This window comes from Nomascus leucogenys, chromosome 19 (genome assembly GCF_006542625.1).
Source record: "Nomascus leucogenys isolate Asia chromosome 19, Asia_NLE_v1, whole genome shotgun sequence".
NCBI lineage: Eukaryota > Metazoa > Chordata > Mammalia > Primates > Hylobatidae > Nomascus > Nomascus leucogenys.
In genome coordinates, this window is record NC_044399.1 from 22,914,380 (window position 1) to 22,930,263 (window position 15,884).

The 15,884-nt window shown below is 44.3% G+C and overlaps 1 protein-coding gene and 1 pseudogene across 1 annotated transcript in view; both read left to right on the forward strand.

The window, feature by feature from the left end:
• Positions 1 to 15,884, forward strand: part of KLHL29 (kelch like family member 29) — a 319,715-nt gene that overhangs the window by 2,230 nt on the left and 301,601 nt on the right. The window lies entirely within an intron of this gene.
• LOC101179605 lies at positions 11,296 to 11,772 on the forward strand (annotated as a pseudogene).

Consider the following 15,884-nt stretch of genomic DNA (forward strand, 5'->3'; position numbering starts at 1 on the left):
CTTATCACTAACTCAGCCCTGGGAGGGCAGATTTGAGGAATTGCTTCATTTTCAGATGAATGACAACAGACTTGTCCCACCTCATTCCTGATTTATTATTATTATTATGGAAGGAAGGTATAGAGCTTTTTAATTTTTTTGTGAGGGAGGAGAATGAACAATTTTATAGATTGTTCATTCTGACACTTAGAGAAAACATGTCCAGTAAGCACTAGTGAATACTTTAAAGGCTGGTTGGCATGCGTGTATTTGATTAGTCCATAATCTAGGTGTTTATACAGGTATGGAGCTGTGTGCTACTGATGAATAGTCTCCGTCCCATACATTGTGCTGGAATGCACTTGATTTATCACCCTGCTATAAATCAGGGAATTACTAGCACATGTGCCTTTAAACTCTATATGAATTTAATGGCATTTAAATTGGTTTATGGGCTGATGCATCTAACCAATTTTAATAACTTTTCTGCACAAACATCTTATAAACCATATTTGCCTATGATTAAGAAAAACATTTTCTTCTCCTCGGTCTCTCCATTTCTAGTGTGGTTATGGAAATTTATAGGTCTCCAACTTTCATTTGCAAGCGGCAATCCAAACGAAATACCTAGAGTTTTACTGAAATAAAATATCCTATGGTAGCCATGGTAACAAATAGATTAAGGGTTATTGGTTTTCATCTGAATGTGATGGGGGGTGGGGATCTAGTGTTGTGTCTTTTTAATTGTGTTTCTAATGAGTGGTGGTCATACTTCAAGTACTCAGTGTGGGAGACGAGCAAGACTGAGAATTCAGGTTTGTGGGAGGTTTATTGAAACAAAGACTAGTAGAGCCCAGGAGAATGACTTTTGCTAACTGCAGCTCCTCTTATCTAGGAACAAAATGGATAAAAACCTTTTTTTGTTTCTCCAGTGGATGAGCACACTTTAAGACTGGAAAATGCATTTTGCTTATAAACTATTACCAAAGGAACCTTTAAATCCAGTGTGTTTTCTAGGAATAAACATGTTGGAAGTGTGGCGGTTGGTGTGGATTGAGTGTCACTGTTGTTATCAACACCTGTCAGTTTAAGCGAGGCACATCATTAGTCTATTCAAGTCTTGCTTATTTCAATATTCATGCATTTCCATGGTGATCCATTCATTTTTGTTTATTTAGTCAACCTTATAAATCTTTCGCATCAATTTTAGTTGTGCCATCTTTTTATTTCTTTCTTTTATCAATTGATTTGGCTACAAACCATTCCTAGTTTAAAGTACTTCCTTCTTTTTTCCTGCTAGTTTCTAAAAGCCTACACTATTCCCAGCTACATACAGATATAAAGGAGTTAATTTTTTTCATAGACTCAAATAGCACCCCTAATACTAATGTCATTTTTTAGCATCTCATTTGATATGTATGTGTAGATGGGTTTTTTTTTTTCTCTTTCAGCAGGCTTACTGTAAAGCTTTCTCACTTTTTGGCCGGGAGACATCAATTCAGTCCAGCAGAACTAACAAAAGTTTTTCCTTCCTTCCTCCTTTTTGCCTCCTTCCTTTTTTTTCTTTCTTCTTCTTCTTTTTTTTTTTTTTTTTTTTTGAATCCCAGTACTGTTATGGCTTAGGCATTCTTTGTGTCATCGGTTGTATCTGGCTTGGAAAGACTTCGAGACTATATTAGAGCAGGTCTGTCCTGGGGTCTTTTCTGGTAGTGGTCAAAGCCAGAAGGTTTCAGAACAGCAAAGGATTTTCCAAATACAATATATATTTAGTCACAGCATATAGTGCCCCTAGGATCATAGTAACATTGTAAGTCCACTGAACAGGCAGTTTTACTTAAATGCGAGTGATGATTTTGCTCACCCACTTTCAACTTAGCTTTCTAATGATGCAATCCCATGCTAATCACAACCCTGTATATTTCAGAAATATCAAGGCAACCATTAGCACGCTACTGACTTATTAGGATCAGGCAAAGTAATTGGAACACTTAAGTTCAAAGTCAGATGAAGAAATAGAATTATAACCAACTTTGTGATTCTGTAATCAGTCAACTAAGTGTCTACTTAGGGATAGGAGGAGGAAGAAACATCATGAATAAGAAATCCAGCCTTTAGTTGTGCTGAATGAGGATAAACCAAGGCAGTTACTGTGTAAGAGGACTGGAGAACAAGAAATGTGTTAGTGGATGGGAGGACTGCTGGAGCCCAGGAATTTGAGGCTGCAGTGAACCGTGATCACGCCCTGCACTGGGCGGCAGAGCAAGACCCAGTCTCAGAAAAAAAAAAAAGGGGGGGGGGTATAAGTTTAAACAGATAAATCATATGTTTCCCAGGCCTGTCTTAGCATCTTTCACTGTGCTAGACACATATCCACGCAAATGTTTGGAAGCTGGTAGAATATCTGTAGTTTGTGTAGAAGATAGTCAGTTTTTATTAAGTAATCTGGGGTCATCTCCTGATATGCTAAAAAATTAGGTAGCATAATTCCTGTAATGTACTTTTGTCTGAAGTAAATTTTACCATAGAAAATGGTCTTAATTTTGGTTAAGAAGGAAAGATGTATCCAAATTCTTTACCTGCACCTTAGATCGAAAATGCTGAGATCAGGACCACCCTGAAAGCAAACTCTATGGTTCTTCCTACCACCGCCACAGGCTTACTTCTCCCACAGTAAACGCAGCCTGTACTTTCTTCAAGGAAACCACTTGAAAACAGGAAAACTGAAACTGCCAATTAAGATGAGGCAAGTTGATCACTGGAAGTAGCAACAGAGTTCTTTGTGAAATCAATTTTATCGTTTGGGAGCATTTCCACCTTTAGGGTAGAAAGGAGAAGAGTTCTCATTTTCTGTACGAGAGGGTATCTGCATGAAATTCAAGTAGTTCAGAGACTCTCGACTGTGCAGCAGCAAATGATGACTCACAAGCTGGAACAAGAACGGCGAGCACGGTTGTGGCCAGGGATCCAGCGTGCGCAAAGAAGACAGCCTCTAGGACATTTACAGGCTGCCATTGGCCTCGCAGGTGTCTATTGTTATAATTTGTAGGTTTTTGACATTTTAAAATCATTGATCATTTTAAGGATATATGTATGTGTATATATATATTTGTAAACAGATAATCACACATGTATATACACATACATATATACAGTTATATATACACAAATATATGTTCTGTCACTTTGTTTAAACCATGGTTTAAAAACACATAAAATTTACCATCTTTACCTTTTTTTTTTTTTTGAGAAGGAGTTTCACTCTGTCACTCAGGCTGGAGCGCGATGACACAATCTTGGCTCGCTGCAACCCCTGCCTCCCGGGTTCATGCGATTCTCCTGCCTCAGCCTCCAGAGTAGCTGGGATTACAGGCACCTGCCACCACGCCCAGCAGATTTTTTGTATTTTTAGTAGAGACGGGGTTTCACCATGTTGGCCAGGCTGGTCTCGAACTCCTGACCTCAGGCGATCCACCCGCCTCGGCTTCCCAAAGTGCTGGGATTACAGGCATGAGCTACCTTTACCATTTTTAACTGTGCATTCGTAGCATTCACATTGTTGTGCAAGCAAGCTCCAGAACCCTTCGTCTTGCAGAACTGAAAGTATATACCCATTAAACATCATGTCCCCATTCCCACCTCCCTCAGCCCCTGGCATCCGCCTTTCTACTTCCTGTTTATATATTTAACTACCATAGATCCCTCACGTGAGTGGAATCATGCCACATTCGTCCCTTTGTGATGGGCTTGTTAAACTTAGCATAATGTCTTCCAGGTTTATCACATCTTGTGGCATGGGACAGGATTTCCTTCCTTTTTAAGGTTGAATAATATTCCATTGCATGTATGGACTACATTTTGTTTATCCATTCATCTGTTGATGGAGATTTGGGTTGCTTCCATGTTGTAGCTACTGAGAATAATGCTGCTGTGAACAGGAGTATAAGACATCCTGTTTTCAGTGTTTCTGGGTCTATACCTAGAGGTGGAATTGCCGTTATTTTGATGTTTTCTTTGTTTTGAGATGGAGTTTTGATCTTGTTGCTCAGGCTGGAGTGCAATGGTGTGATCTTGGCTCACTGCCACCTCTGCCTCCCACGTTCAAGGGTTCAAGTAATTCTCCTGCCTCAGCCTCCTGAGTAGCTGGGATTACAGGCATGTGCCACTATGCCCAGCTGATTTTGTATTTTTAGTAGAGATGCGGTTTCTGCATGTTGGTCAGGCTGGTCTCGAACTCCCAACCTCAGGTGATTCGCCCATCTCTGCCTCCCAAAGTTCACTCTGGGATTACAGGCATTAGCCACTGTACCCAGCCCTATTTTGACTTTTAACACTAACAAATTATATAAGTTTTCAATTGAAGAGACTTGGTGAGAATGCAGTCACACAGAATACTGTCCAATAAAGAATGCAGTAGATGTTACTGACATTTGTTCTTCCTTTTCTGTGTATGCATTTCCTCCCGAGTCTCTCTGATCTCATGCTTTGCTTGGGGGCTTGTCCTAGTTGCAGTGATACTGCAGAGGGAATAGAAACATGGGCTTCCTGTCCACGTTGAAGTCCCGTCTCCAGTGCCTCCTAGCTGTGTGACCTTGAAAAGATCCTTAATCTCACCCAGCCTCAGTTTTCTTTTATGAAATTGGAAGGAGCAGTAGTGGCTATCTAGGGTGGTTGTGAGGGTGAAAACAGATAACCTCCATAAACCCACATTACAGTGGCCTGGGGAAGTGCTCTACAAAGGGGGCTTAGGAAAAGTAGCTGTGGAAGAAGAGACAGCAGCAACCCCTAGAGATCTCAGAAACCGTAGATGCCAGTCCTGCTCGATTTCAATCATAAATGTTTTAACCGCACACCAGGGCATGTATATATATTGTGTTCTGTAAGTCTCACTATCAGTAATTCTGAAAAGCGTAAGACATTTGCATCACAATTCCAATAGTTAAAAATACCCTTGAGTTGATTTGATGTGTGAACTTTTAATTCCATCTTTAGTATCATAATTTTAGAGTTGATGTGGATTTTTGAGGTCAGCTAATCTACCTATTATTCAATCACCAAACCTTTATTAAGCCCCAATAATATAATAATAATAATAGCTTCCAGTTATGGCTGCTCACTATATCCGAGTACTTTACATATATTATCTCTAATCCTCATATCAATGCTTCGAGGTAGGGATTATCCACATTTTACAAATGAAGATGAGGCTCAGTGGTAATCAACTGGCCTAAGGCCACAAACCTAGCCACGTTGTTCAGCTGGGTTTGAACACAGATCCCTCAGCTACCAGTCTGTCTGTGTTTTCCTTTCTACACACACACCCCTATTCGTGTGTGCACGTGCGCCTGTGTCTTTGTTTTTTCCCATGCATCTGCACCACTTCACACTGCCTATACCAGGTATTGTGTTGTCTATACTAATTAACATTTTATGTAAAATCAATCTAGTAGAAGGAATGTGAGCTAAAATAACAATATTAATCAAGTCTCACCAACATTCATGATACCTTTTGGATTTGCACACCTGCTTCCATTTACTGTGGTTTCTGGAAGGCTAATGAGAACTTTTAGGTGTTTGAATGGCATCTGTTTCTATCTTGAGCCAGCATAGTAAATAAATAGCAAATCAAAGAATAAAAACAATGTAGAAAGGTTTAAAGATTCATCCAGAACCACTAATCGCTGACCCGGGCTTGTTCATTTTTGCATACCGATGCATAGCCTGGTGCCTGGCACAAAACTCTTTGGTAAAAATGTTTGCCCGGATAAGGTGTCAGATAACAGACATCAAAGCCGACTTTTTGGATGTTCTTTTCACTCCGTGGCTGTGTAGTCACATGTTCATGGTTTGTCATTGTGTGGAATTTTTGATGCTATATTTGGGCATATATCTATTAAATATGCTTATTGATGAATTCTAATCTGGATGGAATCTTCTAGGATTTATGATTTGAGATTTTGAAGACTAATTCTCTCTTGGAGCTTCATCATTGCAGTGACAACCTGGGTCTGTCTGGCGCTTCTGAGCATCCGTGCCGTCTGTCCTCTCTCAGGGGCTTTCCTTGTGGGGTGTTGTCTGTGCTCAGATTTCAAGATTTGTAGTAGTTCACAAAAGCATCGTTTTAAGGAAAAAATGAAACACCTGGAAATCACAGAGGCAGTTTGGGAAGGGCGATAACACTGTATTTTCCAACTTCTTCTGTTCTATTTTTATTCTTTATATTAGTTTTTTCTCGAGATGGGTGTGAATAGAGCCTGGAGCACACACCACAAAAATGTGTTTGCTCTGTTTTAACTCCTTCAACCTACATTCAGCCAAGGAGGGACTTCTTCAGTCTGAGATTCTCCTTGAGAAAGGCGTGGTTGCAGTGCCTGGGATCTGGACCACACAGGAGGTTCAGGGTGTGGGGAGGCTGGTGCCACTTGACTGCTGGCCCAGCACTGGCACGGTCACTCCTGTGTAGCTCCGCTGCTGCCCCTCCCTTCCCCCTGGGCTTGTCTCTACCCTAGAGGTAATGTCAAGCATGAGGCTTCCTCTTCTTGAGGCTTCCCTGCAAAGCTCCTAGAAGCAAGTTGGAGGTGTGGGCGGTGAGGGAAGAGCAGACAAGAGGACTCTGTATCTCTGTTTTGTGCAAAGCAAATGCCAAAGGCTTAGATCAAATTAGAGACCCAACAGCGGCCAGAACATCCCTGCTTTCCTTTTGGTCATTTAGTAACACTGAGAAGTGGTGAGGAATGGTGAAATTGGGATTGAAAACAAAAAAACAAAAACAACCTTCCCTTTCTCCTTTACCTTCACTTTTCACATCTTCCAGCTTTAAGCATCTGCTTCTGGATCAAACCTGCAGCTAAGCTTAGCCTCCCAAGGAACTTTAAGGATATATATTCAGCTCCTGGAGCTTCTAAATGAGGATAGATTGAATAACTGTTTACTGAGAAGGCACAGTGGGAAGAGCACTGCCTTTCCTGTGGCATCTCATTTTTGCTCACCCTGTCACATGGGTGACTTCACAGTGGTGGTATTCCTATTCTGCAGCTGATTTAGAGAGACCCAAGCATTTGCCCAAATTCAGATCAACAAACATGGGTGCCAGGCCTATGATGGGTGCTGGATGGGTTACAGGGAGGAAGGAGCTTGTCCTCCAGACACCTGCCTACCTATGGAGAAGGAAGAGAGCTAATATTCCCTTTACTAGGGAATATAAATTGCTTATTTGAATAAGAAAAATCATATGTTTAGCCACATTGCTCACTGATTATCACAGTTGACATAATAAGTTGAGGTCCAGCTAATTTTCTTTTAAAGTGTGAAATAAATTTAAAGAGACTCACCAGTATGATTTCAAGTACCTTCAGACTTAAATGTGCTGGCCTCATCTTTGCAAATGGAACAAAAATTCAATTCTGAATTTGCCTGCAAGGCTTAGGTCTATCTGACTCCTTTCTTTGTGGTCAGAAGGCTTCCTGGGGTATGCTGATTTGGATCTACGAAGATTAAATACTTGAGGATTAAATGAGTTCCTGTTTGCAAAGTGCTTAGAACTGTACTGGCATATGCCAAATCGGTAACATCAGTGGTTATTTCTGGACTCGTCTTGGGGATCATGGTCCTTGAAGGGAAGGACTTTGTCTTTTAGCCTTCCTTGGTCCTGGCACAGGCTGGATATTCGTTGTTCAAATACTGTGAGCTCAATGAATTGTGCTGAGGTGACGGAGGAAGGAGACAGGGCACCACATCTAACGAGGAAGTCCATGGAAATGAGTGGTCCAGTCCAGGAATTTCCTGAGAAATTCTGTGAGACAGTCCAGAGCAGAGAGAACCAGGTTGTGAATGCTGCTGTGGCCGTGACCCATGGGTCCACTGGGTTCTGCCTAACCACCTACATTGGCTGCTGTTGCTAGTGACTTGTCTCTCCATCACAGTAGAGAGGGGTAGAAAATGGTGCTACTCCAGCTAAGGTCACAGATATGTGTCTGTTTCCACACCGTTACCAGTGTGTGCCGAGATAAACTGGGAATAAGCATTTAGAAACTATGATTGCAGGCCAGGCATGGTGGCTCACGCCTGTGATCCCAGCACTTTGGGAGGCCGAGGCGGGCGGATCATGAGGTCAGGAGTTTGAGACCAGCCTCATCAACATGGTGAAACCCCGTCACTACTAGAACTACAAAACTTAGCCAGGCGTGATGGCATGTGCCTGTAATCCCAGCTACTCAGGAGGCTGAGACAGGAGAATTGCTTGCACCGAGAAGCCAGAGGTTGCAGTGAGCTGAGATTGCATCACTGCACTGCAGCCTGGGCGACAGAGCGAGACTGTCTCAAAAAAGAAAAAAAAAAAAAAAAACAGAAACTCCAATTGCATTCAACACTGCCTTGGCAGCATGATCCATGGGCTCACCTCATTAACTAGGTACAGACCAGTTTGCATGGTCTTGGACTCGCGTGGTGAGTTACCAGGAGAGCCGCCTATGGTGTGAGTGTGGGCTAATCATGCAAGGTAGGACCACATTTTGGTTCTTGACAGATTGGTGATGTAAACAAAAACCCAAAACCTGATCCTTCACCGCAAATAGGCGTAGAGAACTGCCTGGAAGAAACCTAGCTGCAGTTGTCTTGCCAAAGCAAGACATGTCCCGTGATTTTATAACACTTGGGTCTAGAATCCCTCATCAGTGAGGCCAACATTGCCACCTTTAGGTTAACAAGTGGGCTGAATTCTGTCCAACCCAGTGGTGCTCACATTAGCAGGGGCAGCAGCCTGGTCTGTCCTGCCCGGAACTTGACTGCCATTGTTGGTGGCCATAAGGAGGGCTGCGTCCCCTGCACTTAGGTGCCTCCCCAGTCTGTCCCCCTGATGCTGAGTGAGAGCCTCAGGTCTTGGCTCGGGACCCTGGTAGCCACCCACATACATCCCGAGGCCAATTTGTTGCAATGCTGCCCTGTTTTGACCTCTTGAGATTTGGGTAGGCTATTCTGCCATTGAATTAGCTTATTTGTTTTGGGTAAGTTATTTTGCCATTGACTTAGCTTACTTAGCCAATGGGAAGACATATAAGATGACCTAGCCCTGGCTTTTCAAACCAAAATTAAGGGCCGTGGAATTTGGGAAAGGTGCATACCTCATTTGGAAGTTGGGCTGGTTGGATCAGGAGGCTGCGTGCAGTGCGCTTGTCCGGCCGATCCTTCTAGAGGAGAGCCTGCTGTAATCTCTTCGGTTCATGCTATTCCAACCAGCTTTAATCATCAAAACTTAAATAATATTCAAACTGCGAAAGGAACATATTTCTTGCCGAAGCCTCGATTTGCCAAAGGGAAGCACCTAAGCTTCCCCATCTACCCATCTATGGCAACATGTTGTAAAAAAAGAAGCACCTGGATGGCTTCATATGATGTGGGGGAAACTGCCTTTTTCTACGATGATTCTCAGTTTTAAAGTTTCGTCTCTTCCCCCAAGTTGAGAAAAATGATTTTCATGGAAAGCATGTTTCAGGGAAGTCGCTTTTTTTTTCTCTGTATAAGGTCACCACCTCACTTGTGACCTTGAGGGAGGCTTCCTCCCTGGCCCCAGGTGTCTGACAAGGTCTGCTCTAGTGGCCCCTGGCTAGAGGTCTGGCAATGGCGGGGAGGGTGGGGGAGGATTTGTGCTGTGAGACCTGGAAGGTACCTGTGACTGGGACAGAGGGAAGGTCGCAGGCAGCCGTGGAGAACCTCATCAGGAGAGCAGCTCCTGCTGCTGCCTTGCTGGATTAAAGGCACACAAATGGCCCTCCTGTGGCAGGGGCTCCAGCCCCAGTTCTAGATGAGGGCTGTAGTGATGGCCCCTGGTGCTTGCCCCTCCCCACGCACTCTCCCTCACATCACTGAGTGAGCAGGGCTTTTCAGAGCTACGGTCCTGCTCAGGTTTTAAAATTTAAAGCTTAATTCTACAGACACAATAAGCCATTTTTGTTAACAAGGACCTCTGGGGGAGGCAGCAGGGGTGGGGTGGTCACTCACTGACTGTGAAGTCACAATTTGACAGCTGCAACTGTCTGCTGTTTTTATGCCTGGTACACCTCTCAGAATGCCTGATCTCCGGAAACATTTTTTGATAGCTCAAATAGACACGTGGGCCAAGTATAGTCTCCTTGGTCCCAGGAAAATGGGAGGCAGTTGCCCATCGGGCCCTTACTCCTGTGCTGGGTGTGACCAGTGGGCCGCTGGGATGGGGTTGGGTGGAGGATGTGACACTGCTGCCTGGAACTGAGCATGCGGCAGTGGGGAGGGTGGGGCTTGGTTCTCAGGCCAGCACAGTGGCAATTAAAACGTACTTTCAACTCAACAAACAAACACCTCCATTAGAAAATGGGCAAAGGACTTGAATAGACACCTCTCCAGAGAAGGTATACCGATGGCCAATAAGGACATGAAAAGATGCTCCACATCACTAATTATTGGGGAAATGGAAGTCAAAACCACAATGATATACCGCTTCACATCCATTAGCATGACTATAAATAACACCAGAAAATAACAAGTGTTGGTGAGGATGTGGAGAAACTGCAACCCTTATGCACTGCTCATGAAAATGCAAAATGGTGCAACTGCTATGGAAAACATTATGGCCATTCTTCAAAAAATTAAACATAGAATTATCATCTGATCCAGCAATTCTGCTTCTGAGCCTATACCAAAAAAAGTGAAAGCTGGGACCCAAACAGATGTTTATACACTAGTGTTGCTCATGGCAACCACGTTCATAATAGCCAAAAGGTAGAAGCAACCCAAGTGTCCATCAGTGATGAATGAATAAACAAAATACACTAGATACATACAGTGGAACATGATTCAGCCTTAAAAAGGAAGGAAGTTTTTCACACACGCTATAGCATGGATGAACCTTGAAGACATTATGCTAAGAGAAATAAGCCAGTCACGAAAGGACCATTACTGGAGGATTCCACCTATATGAGATACCTAGAGTAGTATGGATTGGATTCACAGACAGAGGTAGAATGGTAGTTGCTAGGGGATGTGGGGAGAGAGTTATCATTTAATGGGCAGAGTTTCAGTTTAAGAAAATGAAATGCTCTGGAGATAGATGGTGGAGAAGGTTGCAAAACAATATGCATGTAGGCTTTGCAGATGCTGCTGCCGCCTCTGGGATCCCCATACTGTCAGCCATGGTCAACCCCGCAGTGTTCTTCGACATCGCTGTCAACGGTGAGCCCTTGGGCCACGTCTCCTTCTAGCTGTTTGCAGACAAGTTTCCAAAGACAGCAGAAAACTTTCATTCTCTGAACACTGGAGAGAAAGGATTTGGTTATAAGGGTTCCTGCTTTCACAGAAATATTCCAGGGTTTTATGTGTCAGGGTGGTGACTTCACATACCATAATGACACTGGTGGCAAGTCCATCTACAGGGAGAAATTTGATGATGAGAACTTCATCTTAAAGCATACAGGCCCTGGCATCTTATCCATGGCAAATGCTGGACCCAACATGAATGGTTCCCAGGTTTTCACCTGCACTGCCATTACTGAGTGGTTGGATGGCAAGCATGTGGTATTTGGCAAGGTGAAAGAAGGCATGAAGATTATGGAGGCCATGGAGCACTTTGGGTCCAGGAATGGCAAGACTAGCAAGAAGATCACCATTGCCGACGGTGGACAACTCCAGTAAATTTGACTTGTGTTTTATCTTCACCACCCAACCATTCCTTTGTAGCTCAGGAGAGCACCGCTGCTCCCCATTTGCTCGCAGTATCCTAGAATTTTTGTGCTCTCGCTGCAGTTCCCTTTGGGTTCCATGTTTTCCTTGTTCCCTTCCATGCCTAGCTGGATTACAGAGTTAAATTTACGATTATGAAATAAAAACTAAATAGCAAAATAGTGTGCATGCACTTAATGCCACTGAACTGTACATTTAAAAATGGTTAAAATGATAAATGTTATGGCATGTATGTTTCATCACAATAAAAAAAATAGATTTCCAAACATATTCCAAAGTGATTCTCCTAGTAAATTCCTTTTAAAATTCACTTAGGAAAAAAATGTGTTTAACAATTTAGCAGCTCTTCTAGGGCACTTGCCGTGTTACCCGCTCTGTGCTGAGCATTGCATTGCGTTTATTAATTATTATTTTATTTGAGGTGTAATCGTTGAGAAGCAATACAATGAAATCTACAGCCTCAAGTATTCAGTTCACTGAGTTTCAATAATTGTGAACCTGTGTGACTGGAACTGCATGATGAACCTGTGTAACTTTCATCACCCCAGAAAGTTCCCTCCTGCCCTCTTCTGGTCAACCCCCATCTTCTTTCCAACCACTTTCTGATGTCAGTCATCATGGGTTTATGCCTGTTCTTGACGTTCTTATAGACAGAAACACACAGTGTGCACTCTTGTGTGCCCTGCTGGTCTTGCTCAGCCTGCTGTCTGCTGTTGACCTGTGCTGATGTGTGTCCCTGGAGTTAACTCTACTGCTAGCTAGTACTCCATCCCATACAGTTTGCGCGTTCATTCTCCTGTTGGTGGACACTGGGATGGCACTGTGGTTTGGAGACCGCCGACAGTGAGTGAAGATGTCAGGTGACCACTGGGGAGTGTCCCGGCAGAGTGGGCTTGCCACACTTCAAGTTTTCGGTGCTGGGGTTTTGCTCTTTGACTGGCAGCCCACCCGGAGTGAACAATCTCCAGGTAATGGTGTTTTGTTGGTTTACACTACAAGTATGACATCTAGCAGACCAGACACTTGTGTGCCACTGAGCAGATTTCTCCCCAAAGGCCGTCACATGGCTAAGTCACTGTCGGGAGACTGCTTGGTGACTCAGCACTAGGGACAGGAGGTAGATGGATGGCCTTAACAGGTTGACGTCCCTGAGCTGTGATAGCTGCCACACCCATCCTCAGCTCCGACGGCCACCTGCAGATGTGATCAGATACCCAAGGGGGCTAGGGTGGAGGTGGAGGAGTAGAGCGCCCCCTCCCCCAGGCAGGGTTTGGGTGGCCCGTCCCCAGCTTGGCCTCCTCCTTTCTGGATCGAAGCCTTGAGGCTGGTTGAGATGCTGTTCAGCCACGTTAAAGCCATTAGTCTGGGACTGAAGCACCACAGCTTTTCTATCTTTCCAGTGACTTGGCTGTCTCTGCTGTGACCCATTCTTGGGTGAGTTTGTAGCCTCTGAGTCCAACAGTGAGGTCAGTGTCTCCCCATTTCCCCAGTGCTGGACAGTATCTCATCTCATGACATGGTGAGGCCTAATGCAGAGCCATGCAGCTGGGCACCGTGGCTCACACCTGTAATCCCAGCACTTTGGGAGGCCAAGGTGGGAGGGTTGCTTGCAACCAGGAGTTAATAAAGATCAGCTTGGGAAATATAATAGTGAGACCCCATCTCTACAAAAAAAAAGCCAGATGTAGTGGTGCATGCCTGTAGTCCCAGCTACTTGGGAGGCAGAGGCAGAAGGATTAACCTCCTGGTTAAGGGTGCAGTGAGCCAAGATTGCACCACCGCACTCCAGCCTGAGTGCTATAGCAAGATCTTGTCTCTAAGTGGTGTGGGAGGGGGAAAGCTACACCTTTGTTACAAATAGATCTGGGCTCAAAACACTAGCTGGCCACCTGGACATGGTGTAATCATAGGCAAGTTAATCTCTTGGAGCATAGCTACCTCATATGATAGCATCAAGAATACCTTTGTTGTCCCATGTCTGCCTTCGTAGGCCTGTTGGAGGTGGGTGGGTAATTCCTGCCTTCCAGTAACATGGACAAATTCATCAGTGTGAAAGCCGGTTTCAGCAGAGGACAGTTTCCTCTGCTTCTACATTTCTGGGCAGTACCTCGTCTCATGACATAGACAATACAAGTTGAGAGTGTGTGGGTGACAACTTCAACTGTTGCTCTACAGTAGAGAGCTGTGGAGACAGGACAGGCTGATCAGGGTGGGCTGTGGTCACTGGGGAACCTCATGGAGCAGAGAGAATTTGGGGGCCCTCCAAGAGAAAAAGTATTTATGCCGGTTTCCCTCTCTCCATTCAGAAACCTTACTCTATACACCCCCGGTCCCCACCCTAAGTCCACCAGGTCACTGACAGCTAACAATTGACCCTCACCTGGGAGAGGTAAAGCTTGCAAGGCCCAGCTTGGACGTGCACCTGTGATTTCTAAAGGACTTCTGAATTCATCTCTCAATGAGGTTGGCGGCACTGCTATCGTGTCTGAACCTATATAGGAGCCGAGGGCTGTGTGGTCATCAGAGCTTCAGTGTAGAGGCTCACATGACAGAGACGTGGAGTGTGGAGCCCATCTCAGCAAGTCAGGGCCTGACACGTTACGCCTGCTCACGTCTGGGCACAGGAGACCTGGGACAGAGGAAGCGATCTGCTCCTGCCCGAAGTAGTGGGAGGGGCAGGAAGGTGCATTGCTGAGCAGAGGGACTGTCTCCTGGTCCAAGGAGCCTCTGTCTGGCTGGGCCGAGGCTACCCTCAGCTTCCATCTCTCCTCTTCATTCTCTAGAAGGCTCTGCCAGGTTCAGATCCTGCCTGTCCTCTGCAGCTTTGTAGGGAGCAGTCCCCACGTCTGTGAGGATTGCCTGAGGCAGGTTCTCGAGGTAACTGCTTCAGGGCTGCGTGGGAGTCCCCAGCTGACCTGACCATGTGCTTCTGCGGAAACCGATCACCTCACCTTTTATTTATATTATGTTGTTGATTTTCCTCTAAGGATCTAGGCCAATGCTGGGCACATTTTGCACTTTCAACAGGCGAGGGGCAGAAAAAGAGAATTGCCATACCTGAGGCTTGCCAGCCAGGGGCAGAGCCAGAACTGGAATCCCAGCAGCCCAGATATGGGAAGAGCATCAAGGATGGGCGGGAGGAGGGGATGGGAGGGCCATCTGGGTGAGGGGTCATCTGAGAGCCCAGTGCTGTTTCACACTGTCCCGGGTGGAAAATGCAAACCTTGTGGATTTTCTCTCTCTCAGTGTTGACTATTGTCCTATGGAAATAAGGGTGATTTCCTAAAATGTGTGGCTCAATAAAGGATCCCTTCACCGGGGCGTGAAATGACTGTGCATCTGAATCTGAGCCAGAAAAGATAAACTTTGCTCCATTTTCCCACACACCGGATTAGAATCTTTCCAGTACACTAACCTAGTGTGTGCTCATCTAGGTCCTTGGGCCTAGGGGCCCCTGGTGAAAGCCCAGGCCGTGCGATCCGAGTCCCAGCACCCCCATCCTTCCTCCTCTCTCTGGTGGGTTTGTGTCTCCCTGGCATCCCCCAGCAGCCTGCTCTGCCCAGCTATGAACTGAACAGCCTGGCCTGTCTTGGGTCAGAACCTGTCCTCACAGGTGTGTTTGGGCACTGCAGGAGGGTTGGGGAAAAGTGGTGTAAATAACCCTCCTTGCCTTTCTGCTGATCAGAAAACCATGGGAAAAATATGAAACATTTCTATGGATATTGAGAACAAAGTTTCTTAAGTGATTTCACTGTAAGTTTGGTTATTTGAGAGAACAGATTTTAATTAAGAAGGAAACTTAATTAATACATGTGTGTCCCTGATTTCTTATATATGTGTGTATATATGTACATATACATATGTATCCCTGATTTCTTTAAATCTATGTATGTGTATATATCTTATATATCATATATAATCTTATATATATCTTATATATCATATATAATCTTATATATATCTTATATGTATATATACATATAGTTTTCACTGTAGATGTACTATACTATATATATAGTGTACACTATAATGTCAAGTATATGAAAACAAGGAACATAGATAAAAAGGCTGAAAATGTGCCATAATATTAACAGTGGTCATCTTTCTACCATAACATTTTCTGGTTTTTAAAATAATAAGCGTATTTTTCATATTGGGAAAGATAAAAATTTACCTAACAAGGAAAAAGAATTAACCAT